We start from the raw sequence: 26278 nt of genomic DNA, 5'->3' as shown, positions 1-26278 counted from the left end.
CTAATTTGTTTTATGGATGACAAAAGCACAAAGTGATTAAACAGGCATGATACCAGTTCCAGTTGTGTGAATTCTGAAAAGCCGTGAGGGGAATCATGTTTGTGGGCTGTTATATAGCTATGAACCTACTGTCACCTTTCACCAAGAGTCAAGAATATTTTCCAGTTTCAATTGATTCACAACTCAGTTGTGGAAGAGTTTCATGAAAAGAATGAAAGATTCATGACGATTGTAGGAAGTACACACACAGGCAGCATTTTATCCTGTAGCTGATTCTCTTTGTGATGGAATTAATTTCATGAAAGGAAAATTAACTTCAGTATAAAACAGTTTGCTTGGTTCCACAGAAAATACCGACATGCTGCATTAAAATCCAATTATATTGAATTTTACTGATTGCCATATGCTATTGGGCACAGATCACCAATGATACTAGGTTAAAACTAAAAGAGTTCACAGGCAAGAACATTTTAGGTGTGTCCATTCAGTCAAAAGCACGCTGATGGATTATTTTGACAAAATCTACAGATATAAAACATCTGAACTCATCTTTTTCTTTCTCCAGATGATAACTGACTTGCTGTATATCCAGTCTGTTTGGATGAATAGGAGGCAGGATTGTTTTCTTATTCTTTCACAGGGTATGTATATTAATAGTTAGGACAGCACTTAACACCCATTCCCCAATGGTGATCATGAGCTGCTGAATGCCTTGGACTGTAGCGACACCCACAGTACTGTTAGAAAGGGATCTCAATAATTTTAACCTAGCAACAGAGAATGATCAATTAGGATGGTGTGTGTCTTGGAGGAGAACTTGGAGGTGCTGGCACTCCAATGCATTCTGATACTTTTATTGTTCCAGCTGGTAGAGGTCAAAGGTTTGAAAAGTACTGTCAAAGAAGCATTGGTGAGTTACTGCAGTGCATCTTGTAGATAGTACACACTGCTGCCTCTGATGGTGTGATGGAGAGAGAGTAAATGTTGAAATTAGTACTTGGAGTGCCACACAAGTTGACTACTTGTCCTGGACAGGGTCAGGGTGGTTTTTCCCAGTGTTGTTTGAGCCGTACTTCACCAGACAAGTGGAGACAATTCCATCACACTCCTGACACGTGCCTTGTAGATGAATAAGAGAGGAGTCTCCTTTGCATTTTGAATGCACCTGAATAAAGAGACAAGGCATATTACTGACTGAAATTGAAAAACATCCATTGTTTAAACGGAGAGAAACTATAGATAGTTGTAGTTTACCTTTGTTGAGGAATTTATAACTTGGGCATATTTTCAAAATAAAGGAACTCCTATTCAATTCAGGAATTAGGAGCTCGCATAAGCAAAGCAGCCCTTCAAGCCCACTCCACCATTTAACTTGATCATGGCTGATCTTACCCTAGCTTCAACTCCAATTTCCTGCCTGCTCCCCATAGACCTTTATCCTGCTTTTCACCAGAAACATATCCATCTCTTTCTTGAATCTGTTGATCGATTCTACCTCCATTGCACTCTGTGGCACGGTGGAAATGAGGAGGAATTTCATCTCTCAGGAGTCATTAGCATTTGGAATTCCCTTCCTCAGAAGGAGTAGAGATTGGATAATTGAACACATTCAAGACTGAGTTGGACAGATTTTTGTTTGTTGAGACAGTCAAGGTTATGGGGTGGGGGTGTCAAAGCAGGAAGGTGGAATTAAGGATGCAATCAGATCAGCCATATCTGCTAGAAAGTGGAGCAGGCCTGAGGAGGCCAAAGGACCTACTCCTGCTCCTATTTCGCATGTTCTTATGTGCTGATAAATTGGGATCTCATGACCAGCCCCAGCAAATGACAATTTAATGCTGACAATGGGGAATAATGAGAATAACAGCATTTTTTAGAATCATGCAACAAATTTATTAGGGCATGCACAGCACTGATTATTCTGAAGACAACTAATTGTTTATCTTCAAAGTGTAGATGGCTGAAAAAGCCTTTTGAATGGGTGCACTCAGATGAAGTAGATTTGACAAGCTACCTATTCAACCTGTATAATCAGTAGTGTAAGTGGAGCAATCACATTCCATCAGTGGCCAACAATAGCTGGGAGTCCATGTGGATTGCAGAATCAATAAGATAATGTTATCATCCCACCTGTCTTTCATCTGAGTGTCTCTTAAAACTGGTGAATTTGGCTGGTCTCGTGCCCTTTTACCTCTGCTTTGCATGCAAAAAATAATCTGAGCCCTGTGAAGCTGAAAATTTGTCACTTAATCTCCAGCAAATGAGCTTCAGTCACAATTCAGAACATACAAAGAAGGGATAAGGGGATCAGACTGACCATTGGGCACTAGGGTGACATGGGTTATAATGCCTAGTCTATACATTGAAAATATTTCCTGCTGCCTACTCATTGAAATAATCATGCTCAGTGTTATGAAAGTGTAGAGGTGCACTGTACCTTTAAGAGAATTGTAAAGGTAGCAAGGACTGACAAAGCACAGTGGGTCCTGAACAAGGTAACAAGGTAACATTCGCTCAAAACAAGCAGCAGCAGCTAGGTTGGTATGAAACAAAAACAAATTCAAATTCAGCCAGTTTAAATTATGCCCCAAGATACCAAACTCCAATCAAACTTGAATTTAGTATTTTGATAATATTAAAACCAATGAAACTATCTAATATTTTGAGGTATAAAATCAAACATTTTGAACAGTTTGGGGAAACTGCCAAAGACCAACAAATGTAGACTGCTAGCTTAAAAGCTCTCTGAAAGGTACCTGTCTGTGGAGCAGTTTGCAGCAGAACATCGAGGCCGACTTGGAGAGAACCTACAAAGGAGAATTGGCAAAGCTGACTGGGTTTGATACGTGATTATTTATTCCTGTAAAATCTTAACTGGGATTTTTTTTTATTCAACTAGTATTGTAGAATGGCTAGTAACAGATAGGATTAATAGAAAGGAGTTGTAAATAATTGTTGGTTTTAATATTCTCTTTTGGACTTAAAGAATAAAATTGTTCATTTTTACTTTAAATAGTGACCTCTAGAACAGTTCTTTGTCTCTTGAATTTTAACAGATTACAGCATGAGGTGATTATTTTCTGTGTGGCTTGTTTAAATTAGCAGAAGGGTTTCCCCATATCATAACATAAGCATGTTGCTGGGTTGGTGCATGCCTCAAGAAGGGTCCCCAATTGTGTATGGAGTTAGCATCAACGAAAGTATCCTGCACAACTGCAGATCCTAAACAGTGCACATTATCTGGAGCAGCTTGCTAGATCTGATTTCAAATGTCACTGAGCAGAAAGAGAGGTGGAATGCTGCAATGAGCCAAAACGATGAAGGTTTGGAAAAATCCAAGTACCATAGTAAATGCTGGAAATTGTACAACATGTCAAATAACATCTGAAAAACTGAATGTTGTTCATCAAAACTCTCCATTGTCATTAATTTTGCTTTATCTGAAGCTCCTGTAGTATCATATCAAGTGAAAAACATGTGTAGATGCCTAGGGTGGAATTTTTTTTATAACAACTAACATGCTACCCACACCACTGAGAAAGCTGCCAATCAGCTCACTAAGAGCTGACTGGTGAGCGTCAGTGATTTTCTTGGCCCCCCACCCCTCTCCACCCAGATTGACAGAAGTTGTATAGGGGTCACAGTCAAAGAACTAGCCCCTGATCACTCCTGTTTTGTGGACACAAACTCTCTTTTATTCTGAGTGCTGCAAATCAGAGAAAGGGAAAGAGGAACCACAAAAGGACTCTGGCTCCCACTGGAATTTAAACACTGTCAAAGGGAATGAGAAGTATAGAATCTCAACTAATCTACAAAATTAAGGATTATGTAAATTAATGCTCAACTACCAATGTCATAAAACTGGTAACCTCTATTGCAACGACCACAATACTTATTCTCCTCTCTTCACAAGCAATTCAGAAACTGACCTGTTCTTTTTATTTTACTTTTGTCTTTTTCTTTCTCTTATTCCAAATCTGTGTATTTGTGTAGGAATGCCATTTCTTTTAAGTAATTAATAAAATTACTCTTTTTATTCATGTTATTAATTTGAGAAAGCCTGGTTAAATTGTCTCTTTTGGAAAATAAATGTATATGGTGTGAGAGAAAGGTATATGCTAGGGAAGGGATGTTTTGTAAATTAACCTTGTTGAATCCAACTGAGGAGTGGGTGAAAAAAAGAAGAGGAGCCAGTACATTACTGTTCCAGGTAGGATATGCCAACTGTTAAACTCTCAGGTTAGGAATAATGAATTTGGGGAATGTTGTCCCATTTGGTCATAACACTTGGCACCTTTCTCAACCAGGACAGGGTGGTAGGTGTTCAGGAAGTTGGCACATTGAGACACATTGTGACAATTAATTGTCCATGCAAAGGCTTTAATTCATGGCAGGTGAGAAAGTTGCCCAAGGACTTCCTGACCCCTAAGTTTAATTTCTAAAAAAAGACCATTCACAAGGTGTGGAGGTCACTGGTTTCACCAGCACTTATTGCCTATCCCTAACTGTCCCATAGGACAGTTAAGAGTCAATCACATTGTTAGTTGCAATGAAGTGCCAGGAAGGGTCTGAGTTTTTCTCCAGGGCCAATTTACCACATTGTTACCAAGTCTTTCCACCTCTCCCACTACATCCAAGGTGGTCGTTACCTTAGACTTTGAAGTGCATGACATCAAACAGTCGTAACCAGGATGCATTTCTTTCTTTTGTATTGTGAGCATATTAGCAGGTTGTTATCCGACAATCAATAATAATGTAAAGCATTAACAATTCTATGAATAAGGCAACAGCATTTCATGTTGAGCCATATGGCCTCATTGTTAGGGTGCAAAATCAGACTGTGGGAATTCTCATGAGAAATTATAAGGATATTGTTCGCAACTCATTTTCCTGCCAAATTTGGATGACCTTTATTAACGTAGATAACTTGAGTTTTGGATTTACCCATAGTTTTTAGAAACTCATACAGTGAGTTAAAATAAACATTAATGATGATTCAGCTTCTCATTTTGTAACTAGTTTGCATTTTAAAGAATTCAATTCTGCAAAATGCAGGTATCATTGACAAAATAAAAGCTTTTCCTTCCTGAGATTTAGTATGGCTGTTTTAATTTTGTTATGATAACTAGACAGGAGCATCCCAAGGTTGCGAACAAAAGAAAGATAGATTAAAATCAGTGTATAACAATATCTGTAGAGTAACAATCTTCAGTGTGTAAAATAAGCAAATATATATTAAACATTATAAGATAAAAGTTATGATAAATTTTACTAAAAATGTAACATTGGATTAGATTTGTTTCAAATTCATTTTATAATCATTAAGTAATAATTTGTTTATAATTTTATAAATATTACAATGGGGCCTCACAGTGGCTCAGTGGTTAGCACTGCTGCCTCACAGCGTGAGGGACCTGTGTTTAATTCATGTCTCAGGCAACTGTCTGTGTGGAGTTTGCACATTCTCCCCATGTCTGCGTGGGTTTCCTCTGGGTTCTCCGGTTTCCTCCCACAGTTGAAAGACATGCAGGTTACGTGAATTGGCCATGCTAAATTGCCTACAGTGTTAGGTGCATTAGTCAGGGGTAAATGTAGTGGAATGGGTCTGGGTGGGTTGCTCTTCAGAGGGTAGGTGTGGACTTGCTGGGCCGAAGGGCCTGTTTCCACACTGTAGGGAATCTAATCTAAATGTACATTCAAAATAATTAAAGGAATAACTACTTGTTTTGGGGTCAGTTTTTTCTTCAATAAGAGCACATTAATTTTATGTTGTTTGGACCAAAAGGGTTAACCAAATATTTCTTAACGAATGAAAAATGTGAAATAAAATGCATACAGGTAAGAATATATAAATACTCCACCTACAAGAGTAGATTCAATGGTAGGATTCCATCACAGCTCAAATTTCAAGACTGTTTCTTTACCTGAATATCAGAATAAAACAAATGCTGGAATACAAACAAAACAATGCAGGAAATGTTGAGCAAATCAGGCAGCACCTGTGATGAAAGTAGCAGAGTTAATACTTCAGATTAAGGATCTTTAATCTAACCAAGATGGTTATACACTCTTGCTTTTATTATAGAATTATTAATGCCTTGCAGTGTTGTTGTTTGTAAGGATACGAACCTGCTAAATGCACAAGAGAGAAATGCACCCCGGTTACCCAAGTAACTACTATTTGAGGTCATGCACTTCCTTCAAAATCCAAGGTAACACGTGAAAAAATCATACTCTTCATAATATGGGCCTGACTTTCTTTTCCCTAGATGTGTTAAGAGAAGTGGAGAGACTTGGCAATAATGTGGCAAGTTGGCCCTGGAGAACAATTCACACCCTTCAGGACACCTCACCACAACTAACAATGTGGTTGCTTCTTAATAGGTTTCTGGGACAATTAGAGATGGGTAGTAGATGTGACATTCACATTAGGCAACTCGTGATGGAGAACAGGTACAAGAAAGTGAAAATTATGCCCAAGGCACTTTTGCTTCTGACTCCTTGCCTCCAAGTCAACAAGTGCCCCACATATTTCCTCTGTTCTGGTGTTCACATCTGGAACAATCTTTCAATTTTTGGCAAGATCCCTAGGCTTCAAAGCACATCTTAGCAGTCAAAGCTTGGAAATGATCAGCCTGCCTCTAACTCTGCTAAAGCCATAGAACTAACACCACAGCTGAGTCATACAGATGGGAAGAAAAAGGATTAGTAGTTGAACAAAGGTACTCACTTGGGTGTTTAACTGTGACATTTCTGTTTAAAAATCATAAAATGTAATTCAAATTTCCATTGTTCTGTTATCGCCATTTTTGCCTGCTGCCTTGTGAAGAATAACATGGCAAGAATAAAAGGAACAGTCCTTGCCAGTGACAGGGATGAATCATTGATTGTGGGATTGATTTGTGCTGGGCATACTGCTGAAGGGCCAACACAATTGGGTCAGAATTTGACGTGTTAACTGGCTGCAGTGCCTCACCAAAATTAATGTCCATGTGAATCAATCAGCCTGGGCACCACTCGCAGTTACATTTGAAAGCACAGGGCCTTCATCTGCTTGTTCCACCTCATGGTCCTCTTCCTGAAATGATGTAGAATTGTCAGAACTTTTGTATTCCAGGAGCTCCAGTTCTCTCTGCTCTGAGATGTTGTTCAAGGTGCAATTGGTTAAAGGTTATCGTTCTGAAAAGCCTACCTGGCACAAACTGAGCAGCATCTTCAATATCCCATTTTTTTCCTTAATTGCAACAATTGTTATCAATGTAGTTTCTCTTATAAGATTCCTTGGCATCTGTATCTTGACTATATGCAAGGATCTTTAAAGATGTCTCCTAAGAGCCATCTACTAACTCTGCTTCAAGATGCGACTTGACCGGTGCAGTTTGACGGCTTCATAACAATTCCGTGGGGATCTTGCACAGATATGCATGCAGATTTTTGGGTGGTGCAGACCAATTTAACATTGAGTGGAATTGTTTTCAGAAGATGATTGTTCCTGGCTAAGGGGCAGAGGCATTTAATACCACAGTGTTGTAATGCCCAGTGCTCATGATCTGTGGAAATCAGACCAGAAAGCAAATCCGAGTGCTCTCTCAATCTGACTAATCTAGTCAGCGCAAGTAATACACAAGTGTCAGCCTTGACAAACATAATTATCAAAAATATGATTCACTTGCGAGCAGCAAATTATGAGATTTTACAAATATCAGCAACAGAAACATGGCGAGAAGCAAAGGCTATGGTGGCCATGATGACCACAGGTGATTAGTGCCAACCTGGTTCACTTGGAAGGAGATCCTCCAACAAGCTACAGATGTCAACCATTGGGAGACACTTGATAACCTTTGGAGACTATAGCTCCTCACTGGCCATGGCATTGTCATGGAAAAAAACAATCAAATTCAATTGGCCAACCACTCAGCACCATTTCACCTGTTGTATAAATTGTTGTTATCATTTGAAATTTGGCGCACTCACATTTGTCCTGATGAAAGCAAGACATAAAACTTCAGCAATGTTTTTCTCTTCAGCAATATTAACCTTTGCCTCTTTGCACCGGATTAATTGTCATTCACTGTCCAATGCTCAGGCAAAACAAAATCTAAGTTCAATTATATAGTTATTAAGTATTCAGCTTCAGCAAAATTGAAGTCTTTGATTTTATTTAATGCTAGAGGAACATGTCTACGTCTTGATGCCACTCTGGTACATCCATCAGAGAGTATAGGTGCAGGGGATGTCCACCAGAAGTGTGTAGTGTAGGCTTACTGTGGTAGTGTCAATCTGTATGTAGCACTGAATTGTGCTATTTCTGCCAACTTGGATTTCAGTATTCCAGTTAATCTCAGTCTCACACAGCTAAACATGCATTCAACAGAAGTAAGGACTCTTACCCCTCACACTAAATACACTATTACTGCACGTGATTAATTTCAACTGGCTGCCATGGCAATTGTAGAGGAATGTGTGATTTCTAGAGTTTTTTTTTAAGTTGTTAAAGAGTGGTGTGACACACCCTGAAAGACTTGTCCTAACCTCAAGGATGCTATACAAATCACTTATTCTCAGAAATGAGTGCTATACTGGATACTCCCTCAGTCTACAGCATGACACAGAGAATGAACAAAGGTGAAAGAGCAGGGTGAGTCACCTAAAGGAGGGGAAGCGACAACAGCAGGAGGCCATATCCACCCTAGATACACAGACATAATCTTACATGAAGTTCAGCCAAGAGTAGTTTGTGAGATTTGCATCTCACTAAAGACTTCCTCACTGTTACAGTCACCACAGCAGGGCACAGATGGAATTGTCAGTGTCTGTTAAGGTGACTGTGGTCATGAACTTTCATGCATCTGACTCTTTCCAGGCTGGAACAGGTGATCATTGAAATATCTTCCAGTTTGCCAGCATGTTGTGTAAATCAGTTCACTGAGGCTCTCTATTAACAGGCTTTATTTTCTTTAGCTGGAGGAAAACAAATCAGAACTTGCAGGAAGAGGGAGAAATGGGATGTGACAAGGAGGATTAATTATGAGGATGATATCATTTCTAATGGTTTCACCCCACTGTTGCTACCGCAACTCTATCTAAGTAGACTCCAATAATGGCAATCACAGTCTACGTCCACACAGTAAAATTAGATGTAACAAATCTCACCAGTTAATACTTGCTGCCTGAGAGAGAGAGAGAGAGAGAGAGAGAAAGAGAGAAAGGAGAGAGAGAGAGAGAGAGAGAGAGAGAGAAAGAGAGAGAGAGAAGTATGCCAATGAATGTGATGCAATGTGATTAGGTGATATGGTTGTCATTGGTGAATGCAGTGAATGCAAGCTGTGAGATGCCAGAGGTATGGGCTAAGTGCATGAAGATAAGATACATGGACCACATATCTCCTACTCTTTAGATCCTGTACCAGTGCATACCAGTAAAACCTGGATCCATCTTTCCACCGGTGGCTCAGTGGTTAGCACTGTGCTTCACAGCACCAGGGACCCAGGTTCAATTCCAGCCTTGGGCAGCTGTCTGTGTGGGGTTTGTACATTCTCCCCGTGTCTGTGTGGGTTTCCTCTGGGTGCTCCGGTTTCCTCCCACAGTCCAAAGGTGGGCTGGCCAGGTGAATTGGCCATGTTAAATTGCCTATAGTGTTAGGTGCATTCGTTAGAGGGAAATGGTTCTGAGTGGGTTACTCTTCGGAGGGTCAGTGTGGACTTGTTGGGCTGAAGGGCCTGTTTCCATACTGTAGGGAATCTAATTTAATTATTAAGCATTGCATGTGTCTCAGTTACTTTCAAACAATCTACAGCACTTGCTTCAGTTTCAATCTCACTTCCTTTTTAAGAACTGCAGGATGGCTTTAAGCTGCTTATGATTTGCATCCTCTCTTCAAATGTGCATCCATTCAACAGAATGCTTAGTGCTGGTTATCCACTACAGTCATCTCAGTTACCAAGTGACATGAGTGTGTGCAATATCTGCATCATAAGCAATGGGCATATGGTAATCCTTTCTAACTTCTGCCCATTTTCAACTTCATGGTCAGAAGAATTACTGCTCACAGTGAACCCATTTTAAGTGACTAGCAAAATACACAATTCTGAAATATTCAGTTTTAGTTAGATAAATTATATGAATGACCATAGGATACAAAGTACAATCAAAATCAATTAGTAATGTAATGCAGAGCACTTGTTCATTGGCAAGTTGTTTGCGAAAATCCATTTCCATCTACAGTTGTGAAAAATAATTCTCAGTGCAAGACAGTATAAACAAGCAAAGAAATTACAGGAAGACAGTTAAGTGTGCAGCAATAAAGAAAAATGACTTCTGATTTAAATCCTTTGAGACAGAAACTCAGTAAATGCTAAATAACGTATCTGCAAAAGAGATCTGAAATAAATTCTCCATATGTGGCTGGTGCTTTTCTGCTTTAAGCTTGTGTGTGAAGAAATTGCTTGTGGTTTATTAGAAAACTTAAGAGACAAACTGGCCAGCATTTCTTTCTAAGTATTGCTTCAGCTGACTTCTGCTTTGCTTTACAGTTGGCCTGGTGCCTGAGCTTCACCATAAATATCTATTCATTCTAGTCTTTATAATTGTTCTAGAATGAAAGTACCTCCCTCCTTGTTGAACCTACTTCCTCAGTTTATCACAGACACAGCCGGATCAGATAGGAAAGCACTCCACTTGGCGCCTTCCCGTCTTTTATGTTCCTCTGTCTCAATTTTGAGTGCAATAGGTCATGCCCCATCCATTGTACCATGATCCTGTCACATTACACCCTTCTTTATCATTTTGCTTTTCTTAGTGAAGCTAGTCATCCTTTCTGAAAAGCAGCACGTACATATTACAATAATATGTTTATTCTGTCGAACTGCAATCCCATGTTTCATTAATGCAACAGCTGTTTAACATTTGAATGTTTTGTCTCCTATACAGCAAAACTGGATGATAGTTTAAAAATCTCTCAAACAAAATTAATGCATAAGTAACTTTTATTTATTTCATGCAGTTATTGCGGTTTTACCAAATTATCACTCCTTGATTATTTAATAATAAACTGAAGCACACAGCTTTATTCATTTTTGAATAGGGTGTCTCTGCTGTTTCCAAAATTCAGGTGGTTCTCTGGCTTTATAATTTGATTTTTGGTAAAGACTGAATAGATTCAGTATGCAAACATCAGTAAAACAATAGACATGATCCTGATATGAACTGTATGGTGAGAAAGCAGATGAGTCAGCTACATAAATTCACACATAAATTCACATAAATGATGTTTCTGTTTTTGTTAGATTAGAGTCATGGAATCATAGAGATGTACAGCTCGTCCATGCCGACCAGATATCCCAACCCAATCTAGTCCCACCTGCCAGCACCTGGCCCATTTCCCGCCAACCCCCCCCCTATTCAGATACTTGTTCATTTGATGACATGGATTTCTTTTTAAATTGAAATCAATGCACTGCTTTATCAACAAATCACATATTGAATAAATATTTTGTGATTTCAATCAAGTTTTCAAAACTGAAATGCCTGGAATAGTCACATGTGTAGAGAGAGAAACAGAGTTAATTTTTCGAGTCCAATATGACTGCTCAGAAGTCCATTCTGTAAGAACAGTGTTTTCAGTTCTGAAGGACTCATATCAGACTTGAAAGGTTAACTTTGTTTCTCTCCCCATAGATGTTGCTAGACCTGCTGAGTTTCTTCAGCATTTCCTCTGTTGTTTTCAAAATTCCAGCATCCACAGTATTTAATTTTCATTTGAGTGCATAGATCAATCAGCAGCCAAAACCACAAAAATAATCAATTGTCACTAAAGTGTATTTGGGTTAAAAAAAAAGCTGCTGTCAACAAACTATCCAGAAAAATGTACCCATTTGAAGGCTATATTAAAAAAATTACTTATTAAAATTGCTGAAAAATGTCAAGCTCCTCCGAAGAGTAACCCACCCAGTCTCATTTCCCTCTGACTAATGCACCTAACACTATGGGCAATTTAGCGTGGCCTATTCACCTGACCTGCACATCTTTGGACTGTGGGAGGAAACCGGAGCATCCGAAGGAAAACCACGTAGAATGCGCAAATTCCACACAGACTGTCGCCTGAGGCTGGAATCGAACCTGGGACCTTGGAGCTGTGAGGCAGCAGTGCAAACCACTGAGCCACCATGCTGATCATGAGATGAGCCTCTGACCTCTTAAGCATGTCAACATTAAGACTATCTATTTCTACATCTGCAACATTACCAAATTCCACCCTAACTCAGCAAACTGCTGATGAAACATTACCCTGCCTTCTTACCTTTTGACCATCCCAAGATATAATTGACCAGTCTCCCACATTTTGCCCTCTCTAAATTTCAGGTTATCTAAAACTCTGCTACCCTGGTCTTAACTTGATGAAATCTCTTTCATCCATTATCCCTCTGCTCCATAACCTGAAATGGCTCCTGGTTAAGCAAAACCTCAACTTTAAAATTTTTATGCTTGTTTCCAAATCATAGATTAGATTAGATTAGATTAGATTACTTACAGTGTGGAAACAGGCCCTTCGGCCCAACAAGTCCACACCGCCCCGCTGAAGCGCAACCGACCCATACCCCTACATTTACCCCTTACCTAACACTACGGGCAATTTAGCATGGCCAATTCACCTGACCTGCACATCTTTAGACCCTTCCTATCTCTGTAATTTTGCCTAATTCTAAATTAACTTGTAATTTTTGCTTCATGAGCATCCCCAGTTTAACTCACTTTACCATTCGCTGTGTCTTCAGCTGTGTGGCTCTGGGATTCCTTTGCTACATCTCATCCATCTGCATTAAAATGTTCCTTAAAACCTATCCCTTTGACAAAGCTCTTAATTATCTCTCCAAATATCCCCTTACATGTTTGATGGCCAAACTCTCCTTGATAGCATTCCTACGAACTGCAGTGGATGAGTTAATATTTCAAAGATCTATATGTCTGCAAGTTGTTTGTTCAGATTCTAGTTTTCCATCTGAGCAGAGAATGCATGCCACTTTTCCAATGTTGCAAGTGGTGAGCTGAGATCACAGAAAACTAGACAAATTCTTGACCTTGCAGATCTGCACACTGTGTAGAGACCGCTATTAGACCAGGAGCTAATTTGCTCAGGAAGCTGTCTTGCTTCAGGTGAGGGGCCTTAGACTTTGTGGACAGCATGATATTCATTGGCAATGCCAATGATGCACCCTTTTCTGTCTATTTCCTTCCCAGCCAGTCAGGTAGCTTGGCTGACCATGTTCTTTACTCATTAACAAGACTATTGTCTTATGAGTGTTGAAGTCATTGTTTAAACTGCAGAACAGTTACAGTTCTGAACTATATAAAAGTGACCGGCTGTGCTTTTCTAACACCATGCTTTTCAACTAGATAAAATGTGGTTGTCCACTTGTTGTTTTTCCATGCTCCCTTTAAATTCAAACAACATTTTCACTTTCACTATATGAGCAATCCAGACTGCTGCTCATCAAGCTTTTTGCACTATTGCACATGTAAGGTATGTTTGCTGCCATCATTGTCTTTCAGCATAGGAATCTACAGGCCTGCTTAGTCTAGTCTGGTACAGAAAAAAAGACTTCACATATTATAAAAAGGGGCTCTTGCTCAATAAAAGATATCATTTATTACATGATAGAAACTATGGTCAAGCTACAGAGACTAAGAGGATAAGAAGACATCATGGGTGATAGGACTTTTCATTTGAGATGCTACACTGTTATGTCAGCAATTAAACCTATATAACACTATCAAAGTAGATAATGCTAATCGCACTCCTGTATTAACCCTTTCAGCTCCTTATAATCTTATATAACAACTTCGACATCATAATTTACAAAAGTCAGAATATCTTTTAGCTTTCCTCGTAACATTTTCAATATTAAATTAGATTACTTACAGTGTGGAAATAGGCCCTTCAGCCCAACAAGTCCACACCGACCCTCCGAAGAGCAACATACCCAGATCTATTCCCCTACACCTAACACTATGGGCAATTTAGCGTGGCCAATTCACCTAACCTGAACATCTTTGGACCATGGGAGGAAATCGGAGCACCTGGAGGAAACCCACTCAGACACTGGGAGAATGTGCAAACTCTACACAGACAGTTGTCCAAGGCGGGAATTGAACCCAGGTGCCTGGTGCTGTGAGGCAGCAGTGCTAACCACTGAGCCACCGTGCTGCTCCCTCAGTCAGAGAAAGCTCCTGAGCTTATTGACTCTTTTAATGTTGAAACTAAATGTGTATTAAAACTGCTGTGCAGATTTAAATGAAAATTGTATGTGCATATGCAAGTTTCATTTAAAATGCTTTTACATGAAGGAAATTCAAATTTAGCTGGGAACAGTAACTTGGCATTTCTCGGCTAAGACTCTGGAGAATTGCATCATCCCATAAATGGGATAAATCATAATTTACGAAGCACATCAGTCTGTATGTTTACATAACAGGGAATATTGACATTCTTTTGGAGAATTAGTTTGTTAAAATAGCATAACAACTTAATTACATTCTCGGAAACTTGACTTCCCATGAATGAGCGTGGAAGGCGTTTCTGTGCAAATCCACCATGGTCGATTGTTTGAACTCTTTCTAATTGGTAGCAATTAAGAGTAAAAATGGCTCATCATGACAAAGATTTTCCAACCAGCTCATTAAGCATTGTTGTGTACTGTTATACATTCATGTTTCCATTTTGCTGCCATGACTTCCAATTTTTGATGAATCTCAAGTAAAATACAAAGTATTTCTTTTATTTCTGCCCATAGAATAGTTAATTTAATAGTTGATGTTATTCTCAACAGAATTTGCAATACTGTTAAGGAACATTTAACATAATACATGGGATGTGATAAAGACTTTCAGTTCCTCAAAAGGGCATCATTATCTGACATTCTCTCTTGACTTCCAGTCCACATGTTTTAATCTAGGACATTAAAAGCAGCACCTTAAACAGATAAAACCATAAAAACTATTGAAATATTGGGTTTTAATGGCAAGAGGTACAGAATATAAAAATCAAGACAATGATGAGCCTATATAAAACCATATTAAAGTGACAGTAGGAATATTGTGTGCAGTCCAATTTTCCAGTCTCCGAAACATTTGATACTGGATGTGTTGTGAAAGATGTACAATAATAGCCTGCAGACTCCCCAGTGCATGGCTAAACAATAATTGCCCAAGAAAATGAGATGACCAAAGGGTAATTTGACAGCATCTCGAACCTTCTAAAAATGTCCCTGGTTTTGAGTTAGAGGTGAAGACCTCAGAGGGCTCCAGCATATTTAATTTAAATTTACCCAAGGACAGTAAGAGAGATTAAAACATGCTTTAACTACTGGTTAGTCAGAAAACTGACACCCTTGACTCCCAGTGTCTCTCACTGACCCTCACACCTGATCTCCTCAAACATACATTCTTAGCACCCAAGAGAAATGATACCCTCCACCCCTACCTTTGCACGCACCTGCCACCCCTTTTACCAGCCTAGACCTAACATCAGATGGCAACCCAGAGCACCCCACCTTCTCAAACAACTCTCTCAACTCCAACTCCAAACTTCCACCTACTTACTCGGCCATCCTTACCCGATACCCTGTCTCTTACTCTTTACCTTATGCACTTGCCTTTTCTCAGATAGAGTGTGTAAGCTCTGGAATCTTTAAACTGTGTTCCATCAGAGTTCTGATAAAATGATACCTCTGTTAGACTATGAAATAATAGAGATATTTGAAGGGAAAGAGTTAATATAAATTGTTTCTGATGATTAATGGAAGTGAAGAAAAGTTACACCAGAGAGAGAGCACATTCAGTCCTTTGTTTTATTTTTATTTAACCCATTTTCTCTAATTAACCTGTTCAGAGATGTTATTACACACCTCTGGAGCAGGTGGGAGTTGAACTCCCAGATCTCTCAGTGCAGGGGTAATGGACACTACCACAGCACCACAAGAGCCCTCATTCAGGCCCTCATGTCTACACTAGCTGAATAAATTAATCACAGATTCAATTTCCACTTTCCAGCACCTCGACCACAGCATAAGGACTGTGTTTTTTTCTTTTACGTCGTATAAAATTGTGGACTGAAATGAGAAAGAACAGCTTTAAAACCAGAGTTTAGAAAGGATAGCTACATGTTTTGAACAGCAAATAACCTAACATTTATGGCAAGCATTGTGTTTGTCTAACAATTTGAACAAGCATTAATTGAAGTGGAACTGAGGTATATTTTCTTATGAATAGCCATGTGATTGATTGTTAGGTAACTGAACAGTTTGGAGGCTAGGAACAACATACAGAGAAGGGATTTGATCTCCACCAATTCCTAAGAAGTCTCTCTGTTTTCTGCAGTCAAAACTCACTTCAAACCTGAAGACACCTAGTCAGTCAATCTTTGTTTCAGCGGTTGCTACCAGCTGTCACGTTTACTTGACAAGTCAGAGGCATTTTACCAGTGAATCAGCTACCCTGTGCCTCTTGCAAACCAGTGGAACCATTCAGAAAGGGAAGCCTGGAAGAAACATTCAGATCAACAAGAACCAAATCATCAGACCATGAAGCAAAGACTACTTGACTGCCTTTCCATTTTTCTCCTTTGTCTGTATATCTATCTGAATGTATGCAAGAAATTTATAAAGAGAGTCAGGTTTTAGTTAATGGTTCTATATGCAAACCATTTATAACTGCTTAAACAGGAACTAAAGTCTATAACTTGTAGTTCTTGTTAAGGACAGAAACCTGGTCCATACTTTCTATCAACTTGGGTCTGAACATCAGTTAAATTGGAGAATGTTGTGGACTTATTTGTAACTTTGTGATGACTCTGGGAATATCAGGGCTTCATTTCCAGTGTGCTACCCCAGTGAGTTGTGACAGTAGCCTCATAGGTTACAGAATTTCAGGGAGAAATCCAGGTTCCTTTTAAATTAGATGCAGGCTTCTGCCCCAACAACCAAACTGAGCAGCACATTTTAAACACATCACCATCTGGGTGAAAAGGGTTGTCACATCACATCTAATCTTATGTTAATTCTAGGTTTAGTTTCTAAAGATATATTTATTCTTTGGCAAGATTAACATTTATTGATGAATCCTAACTGTGCTCTCATTTTATGAAAAGCTCGCATTGTTTATTTTTCTAAAAAATTCTTTCACTGTAAAAACTTTCATTCATTATAGTTCATAGGTTTGTTACACAGACCAAGAAAGCTAAAAACAAATGTTGCTTATCATACTGTTTTCAGTCTGGAAATTATTTTAATTGGACTCCTGCCTCTGTTAAAATAGTAACAATGGAATTTTAAGATAAGCATTGTATTCAGTTTGTAATCATTCCCTGGTTTTAACAGCTTGAGAGATAATTTTTGGAGGGTTTATTTTTCAAATGTTAATTTTTTATGAAGCATCCTTGCTAAATCACATTGCATTGCATTATAGGTATCCATTTCATAATGGTTGGTAATGAGGCAGGGGAGATACAGCAAGCAAAGTTAAGGGACAGATTGATTTTTTTGGAATTGCTGATTGAATTTCTATAGGATCTGCTGTTGGAAAATCAGCAAAACCAAGGAAAATTTAAATTACTTGTTACTGAAAAAAATAAACTATTTTGATAATCTTCCACCTAAGTCACAATGGGTGATTCAGACAACAGCAAGGAAAGTCTTCCCTTTAATCAAGATGCATAAAATCAAATGTGAAGTTTTACAGAGGGACGATGTATTCACTGGGAAACTAAATTGCTTTCTATTTCTCAGTAGAGATCTGATGTGAAGCATATCTGGGCTGTATTACTCTGCAGTGCTGCTAATTCAATCAAACCTGTGTTTGCTAACACGTGTAAAAATGAATGATTGTAAATTACAAGAGGATCCTGAATGGACGAGATCTGGACTCAAAACAAAGAACACTAGTTTAAAGAGCATGTCCAAACCACCTGACTGAATGAGCCAGACTTTTAAGTTTACTACAAAAGCCCAGATAACAAGACACAATCAATCAATCAATAAACAAACAAACAAATGAATAAATCATGAATATATCGAGACAAATAATGTTTTGTCTCAAGAGGAAAATTGGCTAGAACCATGGGCAAAAGAATATTTGTGACATACCATAAAAACATGTTAAAGGAACAAAATTAGGCTAGTCAGCGCTGGAGTCTGCTCTGCCGTGAGGTCATGGCCAGTATGTTTCTCAACCCCATTCTCCACCCTTTTCCCTGAATCCCTTATCTCCTTAGGAGTCAAGAACCTATCTATCTGTCTTAAATACACACAATGACTTGGCCTCCACAGCCCTCTGCCGCAATTAGTTTCTGTAAATTCACTACTCTTTGGTGGAAGAAATTCCTCATCATCTCAGTTCTAAAAGGTAATCTTTTCACTCTGAGTCTGTGTCCTCAGATCCGAGTCTCTCCTAGCAGGGGAAACATCTTCTCCATGTGTACTCTATCCAGGATTCCCAGTATGCTATAAGTTTCAATCAGATACTCTTCATCCTTCAAAACTCATTTGTGCACAGACACAGAGTCCTCAACTGCTCCTCATATGTCAAGCCCTACACTCTGAAATCATTCTTATAAACCTCCTCTGGATCCCCACCAAGGCCACCACCTACTTCCTTAGATACGAAGCCCTGAACTGCTCACAATATTCCAAATACGGTCTGACCAGAGCCTTATACAGCCTCAGCAGGTACATCTCTGCTTCTGTATTCTCACTGTCCTAAATTGAATCCCAAATTGCATTGTTAACCTCACCAGAATCCTGAATGAGGATTGCTTTATGCCTTAAACTTGGAAGCCTTTTCCCATTTAGAAATTAGAACACAGAACAATCCAGCGCCTTTCGGCCCTTGATGTTGCGCCGACATGTGAACTAATCTAAGCCCATTCCACTACACTAACCCATCATCATCCATATGCTTATCCAAGGATTGTTTAAATCTCCCTAATGTGGCTTGTCGCACAAGAATTTCTAGAAGTATGGCATTCCAACTGGAACTCTATCAACAAACACATTGAGTTAGACCCCATCTACCACGCCCTGAGACAACAAACAAGAAATGACATCACCACAGGAAATGACATCACCAACCCAAAGAAACCCAAACATATAAATAGAAAGCAGGAATCATGTACAGTGCTTCGCCTGAGGCCCACTGAAGATGTTACCTAGTAGGGTGACAAAACGCCTGGAAATGAACCTTCCAGCTCAACGAGCAAACCTACATCCAGAACCTCAACCTGAGCTACAAATCTTCACAAAACTTGCTATTTTCCATCAACCACCACTCGCTGCCTTCTTACAGAAAGCTAGTTTCTAACTCAAACTGCTAAATCACCCTTAATCCCATGCCTCTGCATTTTCTCCAACAGCCTACCATGTGGAACCTTATCAAAGGCTTTACTGAAGTCCATGTACACCACGTCAATTGCCTTACCCTCATCCACATGCATGGTCACCTTCTCAAAAAACTCAATGAGGTTTGTGAGACATGACCTGCCCTTGACAAAACCATGTTGACTATCTGCAATGAAATTGTTGCTTGCTAGATTATTATAAATCCTATCTCTTATAATCCTTTCCAAAGCTTTTCCTACAACAGATATAAGGCTCACTGGTCTATAATTACCTGGGTCAACTCTACTGCCCTTCTTGAACAAGGGCACAACATTTGCAATCCTCCAGTCCTCTGATACTAAACCTGTCAACAATGATGACTCAAAGATCAAAGCCAAAGGCTCCGACACCTCCTCCCGAGCTTCGTAGACAATCACGGATAAATCCCATTCGGCCCAGGGAACTTGTCTACTTTCACACCTTTGAGAATTCATAATATCTCTCCCTTACTAACCTCGATCCTTTCTAGTCTAATATCTCGTATCTCATTCTTCATCTCGACAATATTCTCCCTTTCCTGAATGAAAACCAATGAGAAATGTATGTTTAGCACCTCTTTGATCTCCACAGGGTCCACACACAACTTCCCACTTCTGTCTTTGACTGGCCCTATTCCTACCCTAGTCATCCTTTCATTCCTCACATAACTATAGAAAGCTTTAGGTTCTCCTTTATTCTACCTGCTCAAGACTGCACATGTCCTCTCCTTACTCTTCTTAACTCTCTCTTTAAATCCTTCCTAGTTAATCTGTAATGCTCCAACGCCTTGTCTGAACCACCTTGTCTCATCGTCACGTAAGCCTCCTTCTTCCGCTTAACAAGAGATGCAATTTCTTTAGTAAACCACAGTTCCCTTACCTTATCACTTCCTCCCTGCCTGACAGGGACATACCTATCAAGGACATGCAATATCTGTTCCTTAAACCAGCTCCACATTTCGATTGTCCCCGTCCCCTGCATTTTGCTACGCTACTCTATGCATCCTAAATCTTGCTTAATCGCATTATAATTGCCCTTTCCCCATCTATAACTGTTGCCTATGGCATGTACCTATCCCTTTCCATTGCAAAAATGAACGTAACTGAATTATGGTCACTTTCTCCAAAGTGCTCACCTACAACTAAATCAAACATCTGGCCTGGTTCATTACCAAGCAACAGATCCAGTGTGCCCTCCCCTCTTGTCGGCCCTTCAACAAGCTGTGTCAGGAAACCCTCCTGTACACATTGGACAAAAACTGATCCATCTGAGTTATAGCATTTCCAATCAAGGTTGGGGAAGTTAAAGTCCCCCATAACGACCATCCTGTTCCTTTCACTCCTACCCAGAATCGTTTTGCCAATCCTCTCCTCCACATCACTGGAACTCTGTGGAGGCCTATAAAAAACTCACAACAGTGTGACCTCTACATCTCCTGTTTCTAACCTCAGCCCACACTACTTCAGTAGATGAATCCTCATCAAAAATTCTTTCAGCCACTGTTATACTGTCCTTGACTAATAACGCCACACCTCCCCCTCTTTTACCATATTCCCTGTTCTTAATGAAAGATCTAAATCCTGGAACCTGCAACATCCATTCCTGACCCCGCTCTATCCATGTGTCCAAGATGGCCACAACATCGAAGTCCCAGGTACCTATCCATGCTGCAAGCTTACCTTCCTTATTTCGGATGCTTCTGGTGTTGAAGTAAACACACTTCAAACCAGCTTGCTGTCTGTCCTGTGACCATGAAATCCTGTCCATTCCCTCCCTATTCTTATCCTCCTGTGCACTGGAACTACACCTCAGGTTCCCATCCCCCTGCTGAGCTAGTTTAAATCCACACGAATAGCACCAGCAAATTTCCCACCCAGGATATTAGTACCCCTCTGGTTCAAGTGAAGACCATCCTGTTTGTAGAGGTCCGACCTGATGTGTCCCTGGTGTTTAAGGTTAGAGGAGGTGTTTGGATGGGAGGCCCTCCAAAGGTAGGATCTTGGCTTTAGAAAACACTCACTTATAAAGCTGTTTTTCAGCAGTAGCAGCAGCACGAAGGGCAGGAGTGGTGAGTCACTGATTTAAGTCTTTACATCTGATATCGGAGAGCAGTGGTTTCTGGGAAAAGAGGGACTAGTCTATGTCTGCATCTATGTCTCTATTCTTTTGACTGAAATGCTTAACTTCAGACTTTTCTCACATTGTTTTCAATATATCGCTTCTTTGCCCATTCTATTAGCCTGTCCATGTCCTTCTCAGCCTCCCCACTTCCTTAGCATGATCTATCCTTTTCATATCTTTATGTCACCCACAAACATAGCAACAATGCCCTCCATTCCTTCATCCAGATCATATTGTATAACATGAATAATTGTGATCCCATAACCCTGCAGAACCCCAGCAGTCTCTGGCTGCCATCCTGAGAAAAGATTTTGTCCCCAATCTCTGCATTCTGCCAGCCAGCCAGTCCTCCATCCATGCCACTGACATCAAGGGCTGTTATCTTATTTAGCAACTCCTATGCAGCACCAAATCAAAGGCTTTCAGGAAATACACTGGTTCTCTTTTGTCTAATTTGCTTTTGACCTCCTCACAGAATTTCAACAGATTTCTCAGGCATGACGTCCCCTTGATGAAGCTGTACTGACTCAGCCCTATTGTACCATGTGCTTCCAAGTCATCAATCTCATCCTTAATAATGGGTTCTACAATCTTACCAGCAACCAAGATCAGACTAACTTGCCTAAAATTTCCTGACCTGTGCCTCCCTCCCTTCTTAGAGACAAAATAACTGCAGATACTGGAACCCAAAGTAGACAGGTTCTTCTTAAACAGGGGGTGTTACATCAGCCAATTTCCGGTCTTCTAGCACCTCCATGACTCCAGTGAGTCCTGACAGATCACCACCAACGCCTCCACAAACTCTTCAGCTGCCACCTTCAGAACTCTGTGGTCTAGTCCATTTGATCCAGGTGATTTATCCACTTTCAGATGTTTCAGCTTCTAAGATGCCTTCTCCTTAGTGATAACCACTAGACTCACCTCTGCTCCTGACTCTCTTGAAGTTCTGATATGCTGCTGGTAATCTTCATTTGTGAAGACTGATGCAAAGTAACTTTTCAGTTCCTCTGACACCTTCAGCAGTCCAGTATACACTCTTGTCCCTCTCACAATCTTATATAACACAAGCTATCCAACTCTCATATTTAACCTTCTCCCCTCTGTTACTTTTTTAGTATCCTCTGTCAGTTTACAATTCTCTGACTTCCTACTAATCTTCACCCCATTGTGTGCTTTTTCTCTTGCTAATATGCTGTCCCTGGTTTCCCTTGTCAGCCATGGTTGCCACATCCTTCGCTTGGTGTGGTTCTTCTTATTTCAGATGAATTTCTGCTGTGCCTTCCAAATTACCCTCAGCAACTTCTACCATTGCTGCTCCACCGTCTTCCCTTCTAGGCTTCCCTTCCAACCAGCTCTGGCCAGCTCCTCCCTCAATTCTTTGTAGTTACCTTTACTGAATTGTAATACTGCATCAGATTCTAGCTTCTCCCTTTCAAACTGCAGGGTGAATTCTATCATATTATTACCACTGCCCCCTAGGGTTTCCTTCACTTACAGCTCCCTAATCAAGTCTGCTTTATTACACATCACCAAAGTGTGAATTGTCAATTCCCTAGTGGGCTTTCCCACAAGCTACTCCAAAGAAATCTTGCAGATTACTATTGCACATTCTTGTCTTTTCTTGTCTCATGGCTGATTCTAGAAACCTGCTTCCTACCCAGCATTGAGGATGGGAATGGAGGTGGGTCAGCTAAAATGTGGGACTTATTCAGACACCCTATAGCAGCCATCACTGAGGTTACTGAGGCTGTATTCATGTTAAAAACTGAGGATAGTGTCTATGCCTTCCACAATGCTGGAGGAGAAAGAGATATCACAGGTGAGCTGGAGGACTGGTGCTTGAGCAGGGTTGTCTCTTTGCTTTATTGAGGACAACCAGGATTTAATATCGAAGGATGCAAGGGAGAGGTGAGGGAATCTTCCTGGAGTGGCAGGAAAAAACATGGCATGCAGCAGGATCACCTCAGCATTCATTGTCATCTCCCTCCACTCCTTCATCTCCTGCTGCTACCCAGATGAGCTGTTCTCTGTTTCAGTGCCTCCCTGACCCCAGTTCACACTCTCTGCAGAGTCAGATTCTGGAGAACACAGGAGAACTCAAAGGTGACCAAGCCTCTTGTAGGAGATTATTTCGGGGTATTATCTGATCAGTCCCAGTACTGAAATTGCATCTTCAGAATCCTGATATCCTATATGACAGTTGCCCTTGCGAGCAGAAGGCATTGCTTGAATTACCTCTGCACCTCGGTCTGGGGCTCCTGTAGAGCGATTACTAGCTATTAATTGGGAAATGCAAGCTTTTCCTCTTGATGAATTTAAGTGGGCAGTCACTTGAGGCCACATGGATGTAATTAATAATGCCTTGAACATGGGGGGGCTCAGCAACACAGTCAAAGCTCAATGCATTCTGACCCTGCGAGGAAGAGTGCAATGAAATTACTGAAGTATTCAGCCTGGCAGAAAGGACATCCGTAACCAACGCTATGGTGTGATGTTTCTTGTGAGACACCATCAAGGTCAAACTCATCCTTGGAAGGAGACAGCAAGGAGGGCCAAGGCCACAGAAAGACATTACAGTGCATGACAACAAGTATCTTGAGGTGTGTAGTGTTCAGAGATGAGGCAACATCCATCTGGAGAACCAAGCTCTTTTGCAGCTCTGGGTCCCTGTGATCTAAATGGGAGCTCTGTCATTTGATTCCTCTTTTTAGTCTCTCATCCCTAGCTGCTGCTTCTTGGGATTCTGTCTTTTATGTGAAAGATCTTTGGAGCCCAAAATCTGACAGTCATCCTGCCATTGAATGCCCACTGTTTTGGTCACCTGTGCAGTGCGAAGGGCACCACCTTACCAAGTTGTCAGCCCCCTTTGTCTCACTGACTATCCTGTGGGGATATTGTAAAGCTCTGGTGGCAGCTATGACCAACTCCCCCCTCTTTTCCTCCCTTCCTTCAGCTGATTTATTTCTGACACGACAGGTAGCCAGTGTGTCCCACTAGAAATTGCATCATCCAACCTTGACAAGCTGTCACTGAGCTTTTAAACTGCTCGACTGGCTTCAAGCAGAAGAGTCCTGCCCCACTCCCTTCTGGGGAAATCTGCTGGCACTGGGAATGTGCCCTGCAGCTGGTATGTTGATCAATGCCAGTACTTTCAGACCGCTAGTTCCTCGCGTCCACTACTGCACCTGAGGAGCCTGAAAACTCAGCCCTTAGTGCCAATTACAAATTCCTAATAAATGGCGTTTATGGTCTGAATAGAAAACTGCTATAGGTTACTAGGCTACATGATTTAGTTCAGCCGTATTAAACCTGTGCAACATGTCCTCAAAATTAATCCTTTAAGCCTGGGTATCATTCTGCCGCATACACTCATCCAAAGATCTAAATTTACCCCACCAATCTCATTCCCAGAAGTGGAAAGCCAACAATGCACAGCTTTCTGACCTCTACCCTACATGATGAATTAATTTTCTAACCTCCAAACTGTCCTTCGTGTTTAATGAGATTTCTGGCCTCCAAATGACCCTCTATGGCTAATGAAGCAACAGCAGGTTTGGCTCACCATCTTGCAAATGTATTAATGAGAGGAAATCCAGGGCATTCAATTCAAACTAGGGTTTCATGTCACTGAAACTGTCCTGAGGGAAAACAATATACTGGCAAGTATTTGCTGCAACAGTGTATGTAACAAGATCTACTGTTAGTTAGATTGCTCCTGCACCTTCTAGTTTAAATTGCTTGTCAAGTAAGTTGCTAAAAGTGAAGATTTATAACAGCACATTGAAGGGAAAAAAAACAGCAGCTGAGAGCTGAGTGAACAGTGCAAGTAATTGTGTATCTCTTTAACCAATTAGATAAATGGATTTTGAAATTAGCAGCATCAAAACTGAGACAGATTTGCATAAATTCCGTTCCAAATCAGACACTCAAGCAGAAATAAAGAGAAAAAGGAATTTGATTAAAAGAACCAAAATGGCACGAAAAAGTATAATGGCACAGATCATGTTATTAATGATAAATGAAGAACGCTCACCATTCACCACATAGGCAGTTGCCCTTCGAGTTTGCGTGAGCCTCTTAGCAAAGATGTCTGCCAATCTGGCATGGATCCAGAATTCTGACCTCTACAGATTGTACGTGAGCATAGCAGATGCCATGTCACCTGCCCTTCACTCCTTCCTAGAACATCTTGATACCAAGAACAGCTACGTAAGAATCCTATTCATTGACTACAGTTCAGCCTTCAACACTATTATCTCCTCGAGACTGATTACTAAACCTAGTGTTGTCAGACTAAGCCCCATTCTCTGCACCTGGATCCTCAGTTTCTTGACCAATAGGCCACAATCAGTGAAGATTGGGGACAATATTTCATCGTCACTAACACGCAACACTAGAGCCCCCAGGGTACGTACTCAACCCCCTACTGTACTCACTGTATACCCACGATTGTGTCGCCAAATACCAGCCTAATGCTTTTAACAAGTTCGCTGATTACACCACCATAATCGGCCAAATCTCAGTTGGTGACGAAACAGACTACAGACAGGAGGGGAAGACCTGGAAAAACGGCGCACTGAGAACAACCTAGTTCTCAATGCCAGCAAAACCAAGGAACTCGTTATTGACCTTCGGCAAGATGTAACTCATGCCCCCTTACACATTAACAGCACAGAGGTGGAACGAATGAGAGCATCAAACTTCTGGGAATGGTCATCCACAACAAGCTTTCTTGGACTCTTCATGTGGGC

General features: G+C 40.5%; 1 long non-coding RNA gene across 1 annotated transcript; it reads right to left on the bottom strand.

Annotated features, from left to right (window-relative positions):
* On the bottom strand, positions 1-25613 carry LOC122552002. Its single transcript, XR_006312250.1, has 3 exons — positions 25561-25613; positions 2757-2807; positions 1-1165 (listed from the first exon to the last, which is right to left on the bottom strand). It is a non-coding gene; the product is annotated as an uncharacterized LOC122552002 (long non-coding RNA).
* Between the last annotated feature and the right edge of the window lie 665 nt (positions 25614-26278).

Source organism: Chiloscyllium plagiosum, chromosome 7, assembly GCF_004010195.1.
Source record: "Chiloscyllium plagiosum isolate BGI_BamShark_2017 chromosome 7, ASM401019v2, whole genome shotgun sequence".
Lineage (NCBI taxonomy): Eukaryota > Metazoa > Chordata > Chondrichthyes > Orectolobiformes > Hemiscylliidae > Chiloscyllium > Chiloscyllium plagiosum.
Note: the sequence above shows the minus strand (reverse complement) of the source record. Positions and strands in the feature narration are given on the sequence as shown.